The sequence below is a fragment of the Herpailurus yagouaroundi genome, unplaced genomic scaffold (genome assembly GCF_014898765.1).
Source record: "Herpailurus yagouaroundi ecotype Mexico unplaced genomic scaffold, PumYag 28, whole genome shotgun sequence".
In the NCBI taxonomy this organism is placed as follows: domain Eukaryota; kingdom Metazoa; phylum Chordata; class Mammalia; order Carnivora; family Felidae; genus Herpailurus; species Herpailurus yagouaroundi.
This window is the reverse complement of record NW_024412376.1, coordinates 168,472,453-168,486,157: the sequence shown is the minus strand read 5'-3', so window position 1 is coordinate 168,486,157 and position 13,705 is coordinate 168,472,453. Positions and strand designations below refer to the sequence as shown.

At 58.9% G+C, this 13,705-nt stretch overlaps 1 long non-coding RNA gene across 2 annotated transcripts; it reads right to left on the bottom strand.

The window, feature by feature from the left end:
• Positions 1-2,277: 2,277 nt before the first annotated feature.
• Positions 2,278-8,226, bottom strand: LOC121039604 (uncharacterized). Of its 2 annotated transcripts, XR_005794877.1 has the most exons (3): positions 6,579-8,226; positions 5,083-5,351; positions 2,278-2,492 (listed from the first exon to the last, which is right to left on the bottom strand). It is a non-coding gene; the product is annotated as an uncharacterized LOC121039604 (long non-coding RNA). The 2 variants fall into 2 exon arrangements; XR_005794876.1 differs by lacking the exon at positions 6,579-8,226 and having other exon boundaries at positions 5,083-5,734.
• Positions 8,227-13,705: the final 5,479 nt, after the last annotated feature.

Genomic DNA, 13,705 nt, shown 5'->3' with positions numbered 1-13,705 from the left:
ACAAACACTCGGGGGACACGGTCACGAGCAAGACGCGCCACCACAGGATCCCTTACCTTCAAGCGCACGTGGCATGTGTATCAGCAAGGGACGCGCCGCAGGGCCACAGAACCAAATCTCAACAGAACACCCAAGGGGACGCCACGACAATAGTACAGAGAAACAATCACCAAACATTTGGAAACGTAAAACCGAATCAGAGTGGGGCCTTAAGACAGGCAGAACCCCGCCACGAAGCAAGACCACGTGCAAGCCTTTGCAGGGCGCAGCTCCCCTCGACCTCGGAGGCAGTCCCTAACCGGAAAGCGTGGGCACGAGGAAGCAAAGGCGGAGAAGGGCTAGAGGGAGACCCGGGGAGCACGGCGAACGATAAAGCAGTGACCTGTGGGATCGAGAACCGGAAACGAGAGCCGACGTGAGGCGAATCGAACAGAGTCCCAGCTGGCTCCCTGCAATGACCGTGCGGCGGGAAGCGTCCAACCCCGCCTGCGGGCGCCCGCTCGCCAGGACGGCCCTTCCAGAGCCGGCGCGGGGCTGGCCGGCCCTCCCAAAGAACAAGCCACAGCAGAAGTGACGGGACGCCCCTGCCGAGAGTGGGCGACAAGAAGGTCACCGTGGCTTCTGCGTCCCCCCTGCTCTGGGGACACCGGCCGGCACCCGGTAAGCTGTCCCGTGCAGAAGCCCGCGTGGCTGAACCGGGGGGGGGGGGGTCGGCTGGCCGTGTGAATGAGCTTGGAGGCGGACCCCGCCCCGGCCGGCCCGACGCCGCATCCCAGCCACCGCTGCACGGCCTCTAAGACCCAAGAAAGGGACACCGGACCAGGCTGCGCAGAAAGTGCCAGCTAACACGTGTTCGCCGTTCGGGCCGCTGGGCTGTGATGTCCTGTGCTGCACAGCAGCAGGTAATCGTCACAAATAAACTAGAAGGGTCACGACGTGGCAACACTGAAGGAGACACGGGGGAAGAATTCGCCACCGAACAGTATTGGTGACACAACCACAGATGGAACAGAGATTTTAAATTAAAAAAAGAGATTATAACCAATTTTTGTCAATAAATTCAAAGCTTAAGTAAAATAAGCAATATTTTATTAAAAATTAAACCTATCGGGGCGCCTCGGTGGCTCCATCGGTGAAGTGTCGGACTTCGGCTCTGGTCATGACCTCGCGGTTTGTGAGTTCGAGCCCCGCATCGGGCTCTGTGCTGACAGCTTGGAGCCTGGAGCCCGCTTCGGATTCTGTGTCTTCCTCTCTCTCTGCCCCTCCCCTGCTTGTGCTCTCTCTCTCTCTCTCTCTCTGTCTCTCTCCCTCTCTCTCTCTCTCTCAAAAATAAACATTAAAAAGAATTTTTAGAAATTAAACTTATCAAAATCACTCAAGAAAAAAATAGAATACCCAAACAGCTCGATAACCACGAAGAAAATGAATCAGTAGTTTACAGAAGTACCCTACCCCCAAAACAGATGCAGATGGTTTAAAGAAAAGTTCCACCAACTATTTAAAGAACAGGAAATCCAAATCTAATAAAAAGTGTTTTATATGAGTAAGAAGTAGGAAAGCTACCTAGGTAATCTTGAGAGAGCAAACCCAGAGAATGCCAAAATGAAATTTAAAAAAATGTATAGCCTAGGGGCGCCTGGGTGGCTCAGTCGGTTAAGCGGCCGACTTCGGCTCAGGTCACGATCTCGCGGTCCGTGAGTTCGAGCCCCGCGTAGGGCTCTGTGCTGACAGCTCAGAGCCTGGAGCCTGTTTCAGATTCTGTGTCTCCCTCTCTCTGACCTTCCCCCATTCATGCTCTGTCTCTGTCTCAAAAATAAATAAACTTTAAAAAAACATTAAAAAAAATGTATAGCCTAATACATTTAGAAACAGAAATACAAAGTTATAAAATACGAGCAACGGACTCCATTAACATGCACAAAAATAGTAATTATGCCAAATTAGGTTTATTCCAGGAATCATCAGAAAACCCATGATTCGGGGCACCTGGGGGGCTCAGCCGGTTGAGCGTCTGATTTTAGCTCAGGTTATGATCGCACGGTTCATGAGTTCAAGCCCCGTGGTGGGCTCACTGCTGTCCACACAGAGCCTGCTTGAGATCGTCCTCCTCTCTCTCTGCCCCTTTCTGCTCATGCGCTCTCTCTCTCTCTCTCTCTCTCAAGAATAATAAACATTTAAAAAAAGAAAAAAGGAAGACAAATGAACATTTAACACATTATCGGTGGAACTTGTCCACAGAATCATCACCACATATACAAGAAACATTACTTGATAAAATCTAGTGCACGCTATTTTTTTTTTAATTTTAAATTAGGGTTATACATGTATTTGTTTACTAAGGCCACTGTAAACAAAGTACCACAGACTAGATGGCTCGAAGCAACAGAATGGGTCCTCGCTCGTTTGGAGGCTAGAAGTCTAAATGAAGGTATGCGCGGGGCTACGGTCTCCCCTCCTCTTCTTGCTGGAAATTCTCACTTTTCCTTGGCACGCTGTTTTTTCATTGAGGTAAAATGGACATAACATCAAATTTAACCATTTTAAAGCGTACAATTCGGTGGCTTCCAGTATATAGATACAGATACGGATACGGATACAGATACAGATACAGATACAGATACAGATACAGATACAGATACAGATACAGATACAGATACAGATACAGATAGATATCCAGATGTAGATGTAGGCAATATAGATACAAACATAGGCACAGAATCAGATATAGACGTGGACGTACATATCCACTGTGTCGTGCAGCCGTCACCGCTAGGTGATTCTAGACCATCTCCATCACCCCCAGAAGAAACCCATCCTGTATGGCAGCCCCTCCCCTTTTCCCCTGCCCTCAGACCCTGACAACCACGAATTGGCTCTCCATCTCTCCCTGCTTCCCATCGCACGGAGGATGACGCTTCCCCAAACTCCTTGTGTCCGGGCCGGCCCGAGAGAGGAGTCCTGGCCGGAGAGCTGGACGCGGGTGACACGTCGCTTCGGAGGCACAACACAGAGCCGCCGGCGCAGCTGCCCCAGCACCCTCTTCCACCGAGGCGGTCCCGGGGCCACTCGCTGTGGCGGTGCCAGACCGGGGCTGCCACACCGCACGTCCCCACCTCCCGTCCCCACGCGCGCCCCCCCTCCCTGAGCACGAGGGGGGGCTTGCGATGTGCGTGAACCAGCAGAACACGCAAACTCGAGGGGATGCCATTTCCACAATTATCGTAATGAGATTTTAATGCCCACCTAGCGAAGCGACTCTCCCCCCTGCATGTGGCAGGTCGCTAAGGGTGGCCTCCAGACGACGGCCAGCAAGAGACAGGCCGTCACTCTCGCCGGGGCAGGATGCTGTCACGACCACCAGGTGGGCTTGGAAGTGGGTCCTTTCCAGTCTGTCCTCCGAGGAGGACGCGGCCGGGCCACTCCTGACCCACAGAAACCGTCAGAATCACGCGCCAAAATAGGTGTTGTTTCAGGTCCCTGAGTCGGTGGCAATACTGTCACACGCTGTAAGTACGTACAGTGGTGACAGACAGGATGCTGGCCCGTGGGGCACGGTGGTGAGGGCATACGGGCATAACAGCAAGACGCCCGGCCTGTGGTTTTGAGCCACGGCCGCCGGGGCTTTGGTGACCACAACGTAACCTGGCCTAACTGTTATCACTGATCACTTTCCAGTGATAAATGACCTTCAACGCACAGCTTACAGGGCCGGCGATGGGGGGTGGGGGGGGGTGCCCATGGCTGGAGGGACGGCTGCCTGGACAGAGAGAGGCTCAGGCCTTTGTCGGAGGATGAGAACCAGCCACCCAAGGTGACCCAGCGGGACCCAGCAGCAAGGGCAGGGCACTGGATGCCTTCACCTCGCCTGGTGCCTGTGGGGGTCCTCTGGGTCCAGCTCCCCCAGGGTCCCCCGGGGCCGCGGGCAACATGGGGGAGGGGAGCACGGGGGACCTCTGGCGGCACCCCTCAGTCATTGCGCATCGAATCTTGACCCACGAAGGGTCGCTGGAGTCCAGGACAGACAGCCCAGCAAGAAATGGATGGAGGCCAGAGCCAAGCCCCCCGGGTCGCTGCTCCCCCGCCCCCGGCCCGTCCCCCACCCCTTCCTCCTCTTCCTCCTCCCCCCACTGCCCCGTGGCAGGAGTTTCGGAGGTAAGAGCTCCCCAGCACGGTCTCTGGAAACACAATTTGGCGGGCACCCGCAGGGTGGGGGTCAAAGTGTGGCAGACCCTGGGGGGCAGACAGACTGTGACCGTGAACCACGACAACGATTTGCTGTCTCCCCCAGCAGGACAAATCGAAACAGCTCAGCGGAGATGTTTGGGGCAGTCTACACAAGGAAAACCGCACACAGGACATCGGGCCACGGCAGCCCGAGGTGGGGAGGACCTCTTCCCAGAGCCTGGCGAGTCTCTGGTGCTCTGCCTTTCAGAGCGTGCCCCCCCCCAGTCCCCGCCCCACCGCAAGCACCCAAGGGTCCCCTCAGACCCCGCTGGAGGCAGAGTGCCCCCCGGGCCCGGATCGGAAGCCCAGGGCCGGGCCTCCTGCGTCTCACCTTCTCATAAGGACACCAGCCACGCTGGGTCACGGCCCACCCTGTACCAGCGGGACCCTACCTTAACTAATTACAGCTGCGATGACCCTGTCTCCGATAAGGTCGCTGAGACCCCGGGAGTTATAATGTCCACAGACTGTGGGACAGAGTCCAGTCCCGCACCCTCGGCTTGAGGTGAGACGTGCCAGGCGCTTCTAGCTTCCACAGCTCGCCCGTCTCCCCCCGGAGCTCCCGTCAGAGCTGGCGGACAGGCTGCAGGCCCCCGGCCTGCAAACAGGGGTGTGGAGAGGTCTAGGGGGCACGCTGGTGGGCACCCCGACCTCCGGGCACCTCGCCACCGCAGGGGTCAAGAGAGGGCTCCGCCGCCGTTGGGCCCCTTCTGTGTGGGATCTCTCAGGATAGTGGTTAAACCAAAATCGTGACCGTTAAAGTTATAGATGGCTGTTGGGAAACCTTACTTTTAAAACCCTCCAAGTCACCCACGTGCCCTAAACTCGACCGCAAACTTCAGTGACTTCTCTGCTCACCACGGTTTCGTGGGCCCGGATTCGGTTTCCTTCTGTCCGACTGCCCCTTTCTCGACCTTTCAGAGAGCATGTGGATAATCTGCCAGAATCCGTGCGTGCGGGGACCAGGTGTCCCCTGGATGGCCACGTGGCCGGCCACAGCGGTCCGGCCCCCAGCACGTGGGAACACCGCTCTCACGCCGCGGCCAGCATCGGTCGGAAGCCTGTGGTCGGCGGGATCGGCGTTCATTTGCGGGCCGTGAAACTCCGGTCTCTAGCAGCTTCTTAGGCTGAACGTGAAGCGACAATTCATTCATTAAAAATTATTTTTTGGCATCCATCGTATGGACGGCTCCAGGCGCTGAGGACGTAGCCGTGAACAGGGCGGGCAAAGCCCTGCTCCCCGACCTGACCAGCCAGGGGCACAGACAAAGGAGCCAAACCAACTACCGAGCAGCGCAGGCGGTGACCGCCACCCGGAGAGACACGAAGGGAAGGTGCTGGAAGGGACGCAGCGACAGGGGAAGGGCCCCGGATCACAGGAACATGGGGCCTGGCACCAGCAGAGGAAGAGGAAGGCCGGGGCTGTGGCACCGTGTGGGTGGGACCTGTTCCCACCCCCTTTCTTCAGGCAGGGGGTCCTTCCTTCACCTTGTCAACGCGAGGGGGGGGGGCGGGGCACAGCCAGCAGATGACGTCAGCAGATGACACAGCCTCCCTCACCTGAGCCTGTGTCCAGACGGCATCCTCGGAGCGTTCTGTCTTCTGGGTGTCCCCATGCCACCGTGAGGTCCTTAGAAACAGGTCACCTCCCATTTCTGCTCCCGCCCCCAGCTCCAAGGTTTGCTCAGATAATTTCCCACCTTCTTCTCCGGATGATTATCGGGCATTTCTGGCAGCACATCCGCACCCATTCCTTGAGTGCCCCGCGCAGAACTCCCGGGAGGCCGTGGGGCAAGGGCCCCAGAGCCCGGTGCTGGGGGTCCCCACACCTGGCTCACCAGCCGGCTGCTCGAGGCCAGGGAGTGGCCCCCGTGAGAAAACGTGTTCTCGTCACCGTGCGAGGCCCTGAGGGGCGTCTGAAGAGGGCAGTGACGCGCCCGGAGTGTGCACGGCTGGGAGGGCTGCGGGGCCCCAAAGAGCAGCAGGCGTCCTCCGGGCCAGACCCAGGAAGGCCTGTAATGCCAAGGAGAACCCCGCCTACACCCTCACGTGGCCGGGCCCGGTGGGGGGGGGGGGGGCCCTTCTGCCTTCTGGTCAGTCCCGGCTGTGCCCCAGGGCTCCCGCTCTGCGCCTCCAGTCTTCCCAGTGACCCCGTGTCTCTCTCGGGGTCTACCCACACCAGCAGCATCTGGGAACCACCTACCAACCCCTGACGTCCGTCCCCCTCGCTGTGGAAAAGACCTCTGGGGCCGGGGTCAGACCCCTGAGGTACATCTCAGCCTGTGCCCACAGTCCGTCCACTGAGCCACCCTGACCACCGCCCCCTCCCCCTGCGGCCTTCCGGACAACCTCACCGGTGGGCTCCAGCCGCACAGGACCCCCACCCGTTCCTCTCCGGGGGGGGGGGGGGGGAAGGCCTTCTCCAGCCAGCGGCCAGGGAGGGGGGCGGCCAGGGGGGCGCGTCCCGAGCCCCCGCTGGACACCGGACGGCCTGGGGCACCACCCGCAAGCTCTGTCACCCGCCACCTCCGAGAACGTCCCAAGCGGGAGAACGTCCTCCAGCCGCCGGGGAGGACAGAGGCGGAGAGAGTCCGGTGTTACTGGTGTACCCGCCTCGGGGCTGTGACAGTGAGGAGGCCACGCGCCGGCAGGGGCCCGAGCGTTCTCCGTGCTCTTCAGGAGGGTCCCCTGCGGCTCTGCCAGCTGCATGTCCCGTCTCCCCCGCTTTGGTGGTGGCCGCGGCGCCCGCCTGAGATCACACGGCGGAAAGGGCCTCTGCTGGGCGCTGCCGGTGGCGGGAGCACGAACGCGGCCGCTCGCTTCGGGCAGCTCAGCGTCATGGGGAAGGGCGACCGGGCCCAGACGCGACGGCAACCGTGGGGGACAGTGAAGTCAGGGGGTCTCGGCTAGCGGGCGGGAGGGCACCCCGGAGGAAGCGACGCCCGGCAGCCGACACTCCGGGACGGAGGGGCACGGGCAGAGGCCCCGGGGCCTGAGGACACCGACCAGCTCTGGGAGGTGGGGAGTCTGCGCAGTCGACGCGGAGGGAGCCGGAGAAGGGGTCAGCGTGGGCAGGTGAGGGGCCCCACTCCTAGGTCGGCAGCTGTGGGGGGCGGGGGGTACAAGTGTCCGGGACCCCTTCCCAGGGCAGCTGTGCAGCCGGCGTGTACCCCCGATCAGGTGGGGATCGGTGAATCCGCTACGAACAAAATGCCACCGTAGGGACTGGGAAAAAGGAAAATGAAATTCTCTCATGTAAACAAGCCCGGATTCTCCACAAGATTAGGGCTTTGTGTCCCCCTTTCTGCTCCCTGGCTTTCCGGAGGTTTCCATCCTGGAGGTGCCGCGGAGGGATCCGGGCATCACATGTGGCCTCCACATCGGCCAAGGCGCTGCTGCATCACCTCCCGACCCCTTCAGAAATCCCACGAGGCCCTTCTTCCCAGCCCGGAGTCACAGGAACACAGCGGCCGCGGAAGCCAAAACCCGGTCCCCGTGGGACGGGTGCGTGGCTCCACGGGAGGGGAGGCACGGGACATACTCGGGTGAGATATTTAGGTTGTTCCGAAACGGACCCGCGAGGGTGACTTCGGCTTCCTGTGACGGAATCTCTGCCCGAAGTGGCTTCAGTGCAGGTGCCTCGCCCACAGGGGTCGGAGGTCACAAGGCTGCAGGGGTGCGGAGCGCATCCGGTCACAGGGCAGGCCTTTGCAGCAGCTCCTCTGGGAAGGCATCACGAAATCACCCAGCCGGGGCAAGAGCTTGGACCGCCTCCTACCGGCCGCCTTCCCTGGGTGAAGAAGACTTCCGCGGACACCACCTGCCCCCACCAGCAGGTGTCCTTCAGGTCCCCTTGGCCAGAACTGGGAGGACCTCAGCCCAGCCCCTTCTCGCGCACTCCCGAGCTGCCCCGCCTGGGCGTTAACTTCAAAAATAAAACTGCCAGTTATTTCCCCAGCAAGACTGGCTTTACTCGGGAACAGCAGAGGCCAACACAGGCCAAGCAACTCTAGGAGGGAAAACCCTACACGGGCCACGACTCTACGGTTCAGGAGGCTCGTTTATAAGGAAGGGAGGGTGGAGTGGGCGGGAGGGCTGTTGTAAACAGAAAGTTCATTGGAGCAAACTCTGAGCTGGAAGTGTGGTGCCTTCTCATTGGCTGGGCTGTGGCAGTCTCTCATTGGCTGAGCTGTGATGATCTCTCACTGGCGGGGCTGTGGCTGTCTCTCATTGGCTGGGCTGTGGCAGTCTCTCATTGGCTGGATTGTTGCTGGGGGAGGAGGAAACCTTCCATCCTCCTGCTGAGCTTGTAAAGTGGTGGCTACAGTGGAATCCACCTGCAAGGTGCGTCCCTTCCTGTTGGGTCTGCAATTGACCGAGAGCGGTAGGGCTGAGAGCTCCCCCTGCTGGCCACCCGACTCCATTCTAAATGAGGTTTCCTCTCACTAATTTTCACGTGGGCAAGTCCCTGCTACACCCCGTACCCGGGGGTGGTGCTGCCCGGAGAAAAGGCCAGCGTGGGCGCTGGTCCAGCTGGTAGGGGACCCAGGATGGCGTCCAGGTGATGAGGGAAGGAGGGCCTGGGTGAAAGCTGCCTGGCAATTGGGCCTCCCAGACAAGACCCAGTGAGAGACCCCTGGTGATTGTGGAGGGTGCTGTGGCGACATCAGGAGGAGGCGCTGTGAAACCCTGGCTGTTAGAAAAGCCAGTCACCTGCAAAGCCGCACTGAATAGAGAGATGGCACGTTTCCTGCAGCTTCTCTTAGCTCCTCCTTGCTTCTCCGTTCCTGTGCCTGCTGATGGCGAGGCCCCGCCCACTCGTCCTGCCCCCGGCTTCTCGCGGACTCTGTGCTCCACCTCAAGGCTGGTGCCCACCTTCATGCCGCCGCCTTGCAGTCCCACATACCTACACCTGGCACCTCCTGGACCCAAGCCCAACAAGGGGCTGGCCAGATTGCTCAGTTACGTGTTGTCATTCAGCAGTTGGGAGTAGGGCACTGAAAATCAGAGTACAAGGGACCCTCACCCATCCAGGGAGAGCCCTTCTTGACTTCCAAGGCCACAACCTGGCTCAGCACAGGGTGAACGAGTCCCCTAGGGGACTCGACACCTACCACCCAGATCAGCACAGGGTGAAGAGTCCCACTGACGTCCAGCTAATCAGGAATCCTCCGGCTGGGAGCCCTCTGACCCAGCCCAGCCCAAGGAGAACAAGTCTCCAGGACCCCCAGCTGGCCAGGAGCCTCCAACACAGCTCAGTTCAGGGAAAATGAGTCTCAAGGACTCCCAGACCAGGCACCCTGCAACCCAGCTCAGCACAGGGTGAACGAGTACCTGGAAACGCAGCCCAGGGGGTGGACCCAGCCCAGCACAGGTAGAATGCATCCACAGGACACCTGGCCAGCCTGAGCCCTCTGACCCAGCTCAGTACAGGTCGAACGAGTGCCCAGGAAACATGGCTGACAGGGAACCCTCCGGCCCAACTCAGCACAGGGCGAATGCATGCACAGGACACGTGGCTGTCTGAGAGCCCTCTGAGGCAGCTCAACATGGAGTGAATGTGTCTGCCAGACCCTCTACTGATCAGGAATTTGACCCAGCATAGCGCAGGGCCAAAGATCCTGCTGGACACCTGGCCAACCAGGAGCCCTTCAACACAGCTTAGTGCAGGGCATAGGAGTCCCGTGAACATCTGTGTTCCCGTGGAGGAGCCAGGTCAGGCGCCGTCTATGAAGGCAGAGGTTCCTTCCTCTGTTGGAGGCTGGCTCCCATGTGTCACTCAGTCATGGCCAAGGCCTGGCTGTTGGAGCCCTTTCAAGCGCGGTCCTGTTGGGTTGCTGTGTGGACTTGCTGGTGAGCACATGGCCAGTAGTCCTCGGCCTGGGACCGACTTCAACCTGGTGTCCCGGTGCCATGCCATTTCGGGAGCCTTTATCATTTGGGGAGTTGTCTTCAGAGGAAGCAAAGGGTACCAGCCATAAACTAAGAGACAGAGCAGAAGTTGGAAGAGCCATCCACGGGAATGAAACTCGTTGATACATCTCTGACCAATTTTGACAGAAAGCTTGAATTTATGAAAACAGCTTTTTAAAAAAATTTTTTAATGTTCGTTTATTTTGAAAGACAGAGACAGAGAGTGGGCCAGGGAGCCAGGGCAGAGAGAGAGGGAGACGCAGGATCCGAAGCAGGCTCCAGGCTCCGAGCTGTCAGCATGGAGCCAGATGTGGGGCTTGAACTCACGAACCGTGAGATCATGACCTGAGCCAAAGTCGGACGCTTCACCGACTGAGCCACCCAGGCGCCCCAGAAAGCGGCTTTTAATACAAGCAGGGAAAGGAATTGATGTCTCTTTCAGAAGGAGTCTAAGCTAGAGGTTTCACTTCTCATGTGTGAAGAAGAAAATCAAGTTGAGAAATCTGCTTTGTCACTTGGTGTCACAAGGGGGACACAGTTTAACGTTTATTTATTTTTTTTGGGACAGAGAGAGACAGAGCACGAATGGGGGAGGGGCAGAGAGAGAGGGAGACACAGAATCAGAAACAGGCTCCAGGCTCCGAGCCGTCAGCCCAGAGCCCGACGCGGGGCTCGAACTCACGGACCGCGAGATCGTGACCTGGCTGAAGTCGGACGCCCAACCGACTGCGCCACCCGGGCGCCCCGGGGGACACAGTTTAAAGGCCTTGCCAGAGACCCAGGCCTCCCCGGACGCAGCACGAGATGAGGAAAGGGACTGGGAGCGAGCTGTGGAGACCCAGGCCCTGAGCTTGGGGGAGGAGTCCTGGCTAAGCTCCTCCCGGAGGAGAGGATGAGGTCTTAGAAGAACGGGCCCGGCAGCGCGGGCAGAGGCAGGCCCCGTGCCGGGAGCTGGACGGCTTCCTTGGCAACACACGGGGCTTTCCTGGAAGTCTGCCTTCCAGGGAAAGTTCTCAGAGGGGTGAGACCTGCACACCCCCAACCAGGAGGGCGTAGAGGGGGAGCCGGGGCTGGGTGAGGGCCACCTCTGGGATGTATATGACTTTTAAATAAAGAACTTCACATAATCATTTCAAAATAATTTAAGACAAACGGTCCCGGGGTAGCCCAGGACTGCGGTCCCCACCACGCCTCATGCGTCCCCACCTCCTCCAGATGGGGGACGGGGGCCTCCGTGGCTCTGAGAAAGTGTGGGGAGCTGACACTGAGCACGACCTGTCTGTCCCGTCAGCCCTTTCACACCCGTTGACTCCTGTAGAACACAGGCCACCGCTGAGGTCAGCACCATCCTGATAGGAAAGGAAAGGAAAGCAAGTGTTTCTGCACGAACCGTTTCTTGCCCGAGACCTCCCAGCTGGATCGTGGTAAAACTTGGGTTTGGACCCGGACGTTTCAGTTCCAAACTCTGGCACAAGAGTAGGAGCATCTCAGCTGCAGGCCTGGGGCCCTCCCTGCCTCTGGGCCAGGGGTTGTGGGCTCAGGGCAGCAGGCAGACATGGGAGTGAGGGGCCGGAGGGTGGCTCTGCCCTGACAAGGAAGCACTGTGGGATTGGAGGAGACACGTGGGATTTACGCCAGCTGCTCTAGGTGCAGGGGTGGGTGGGCGGAGTAAGGCAGAACAGGGGACAGGTGGGAATGGGTGCATCTCAGAGAGTGTAGGGTGCCTGTGGACGTGGCAGATGTCCTCTTAGCTCCGGGGATGTGCGGTGGGAGCTGAGAGGACGTGCAGGTCCCTGAGAGCCAGGGCCGCCTGTGGCTGCAGCCGAGGAGGAGGAGGACAGCCCAGCGCTGGGGCCCCTGGGCAGAGCTGGAGGCAGCACGCTCGGGGGACCTGGGCACGAACTGGTGGGAGCCGTGAGGCAGCTGGCTTTTTGGGGTGAGGCGAACTCGAGACGGACGTGGGACGAGGGAGGCTTGCCTCCAGGATGGATGGTGTCTGAGCCGATTCGAGGGCGGCTGGTCTCGGGAGCCGGTGGGGAGGCTGGTGGAGTCCAGATCACTCCAGCCTGAGAGGACAGTGGAAAGTTTGTGTGATCCCAGGGCTGGGGGGTCTCCTCTGCTCAGCTGATCTGACCCTGCTCACCGTACCCCGGGTCCTGGGGCGGGGGCCGGCACCTCACCTTGGGGGTGTGATCCAGAGCTGTTCACCCCTTGAGTCCCCATTCCTTCATCTGTAAAATGCAAACAACTCTGGATGGGGTGGGCGGGAGGCAGGAGATGGCGGAGGTGGGAGGGGATTGGCAGGGGCAGGACACAGATGGAGACCCGAGGAAGGAGACACGGAGGGAGGGTCCCGGCCCTTCCTTGCTGAAGCCGGAGCAACAGCTCTGGGAGGAGAGCACCCCGGGTGCTGCCTTTGTCTCACACGGCTGGTGTCTCACTCCACCAGCCTCCCCGCCGGCTCCCGGGGGCCTCCTCTGCCTTCTTGGTTATGGCTCGCGGGTCACGGGCCACAGCACCAGACCTCTCCTGCTTCCTCCACTGTTGCTTGGCACCAGCAGGTCAGAGTCCTTGGACCCGTGGGGAAGCTTTGAGCTCCAGGGAGCAGCGATGGGACCTCTCGCTTCAGAGAACTCTTCTGGGCTGTGTTGACGGGCATGCAAGTAGTGTGTATAGTGTGATGTATTTATAGAGTCACAGGAAGCTGCAGAAAGTACAGGGAGTTCCCTTCAGAAAGGCATCCTTCATTCATTTTGCCGCAGCGTCACATCTCACATTACTGCAGAACGTCATTAATGCAAGGAAACCAACACTGGCTCATTGGGCGTGGCCGGCTGTTTATCGCGTACACTCAGGTAGCCAACGACACGATCCAGCTGTGGACTGTTCCATCAGCACAGAGATCTCCCTCAGCCCACCCACTCCTGCCCCTGTGATCCCTGCCTGTGGCAGTCGCCAATGCGTTCTCCACCTCGGAAGCTTTGCCCTTTGGAGAGTGTCCCCTGAGCGGGGTCCTGTAGCCGGGACCTTGAGGTTGGCTGTTCTTTTCACTCAACACTTGCCCCTGAAATCTATGCAAGTTGTATGTGTTGTATGCTTCAGCAACGTGCAGTGGCTTCTTTATCACTGAGGAGGGTGCCCTTGTGTGGATGGGCCGCAGTTTGTTCATCCGGTCACCTTTCAAGTTTCCGGTCTTTGCCATTACCGATAGGCCCACAGTGTACATCTGCACACAGTGTTTTGTGTGATATCGTTTTCATTCTCTGGGCTAAAGGTTCATGACTGTGATTGCTGGGCCGTAGGGTTCGTGTTTAGCTTTTGAAGAGCCTATCAAACTGTCTGACCAGGGGGGCTGTGCCGTGTACTTTCCCACCAGCAGTATACGAGAGAGCTGCATTTTCCCCAACATTTGACATTTTCCCTTATTTTACCCAGCTGACAGGTGGGTGGTGATATCTCATTCAGGTTTTCGTCTGCATTTTCCTAATGGCTCGTGATGTTGAACACTTTCGTGTGTGTGCTTAATTGCCATCTGTATATTGTCTTTGGTGAAAAGTCTGTCTTTTGA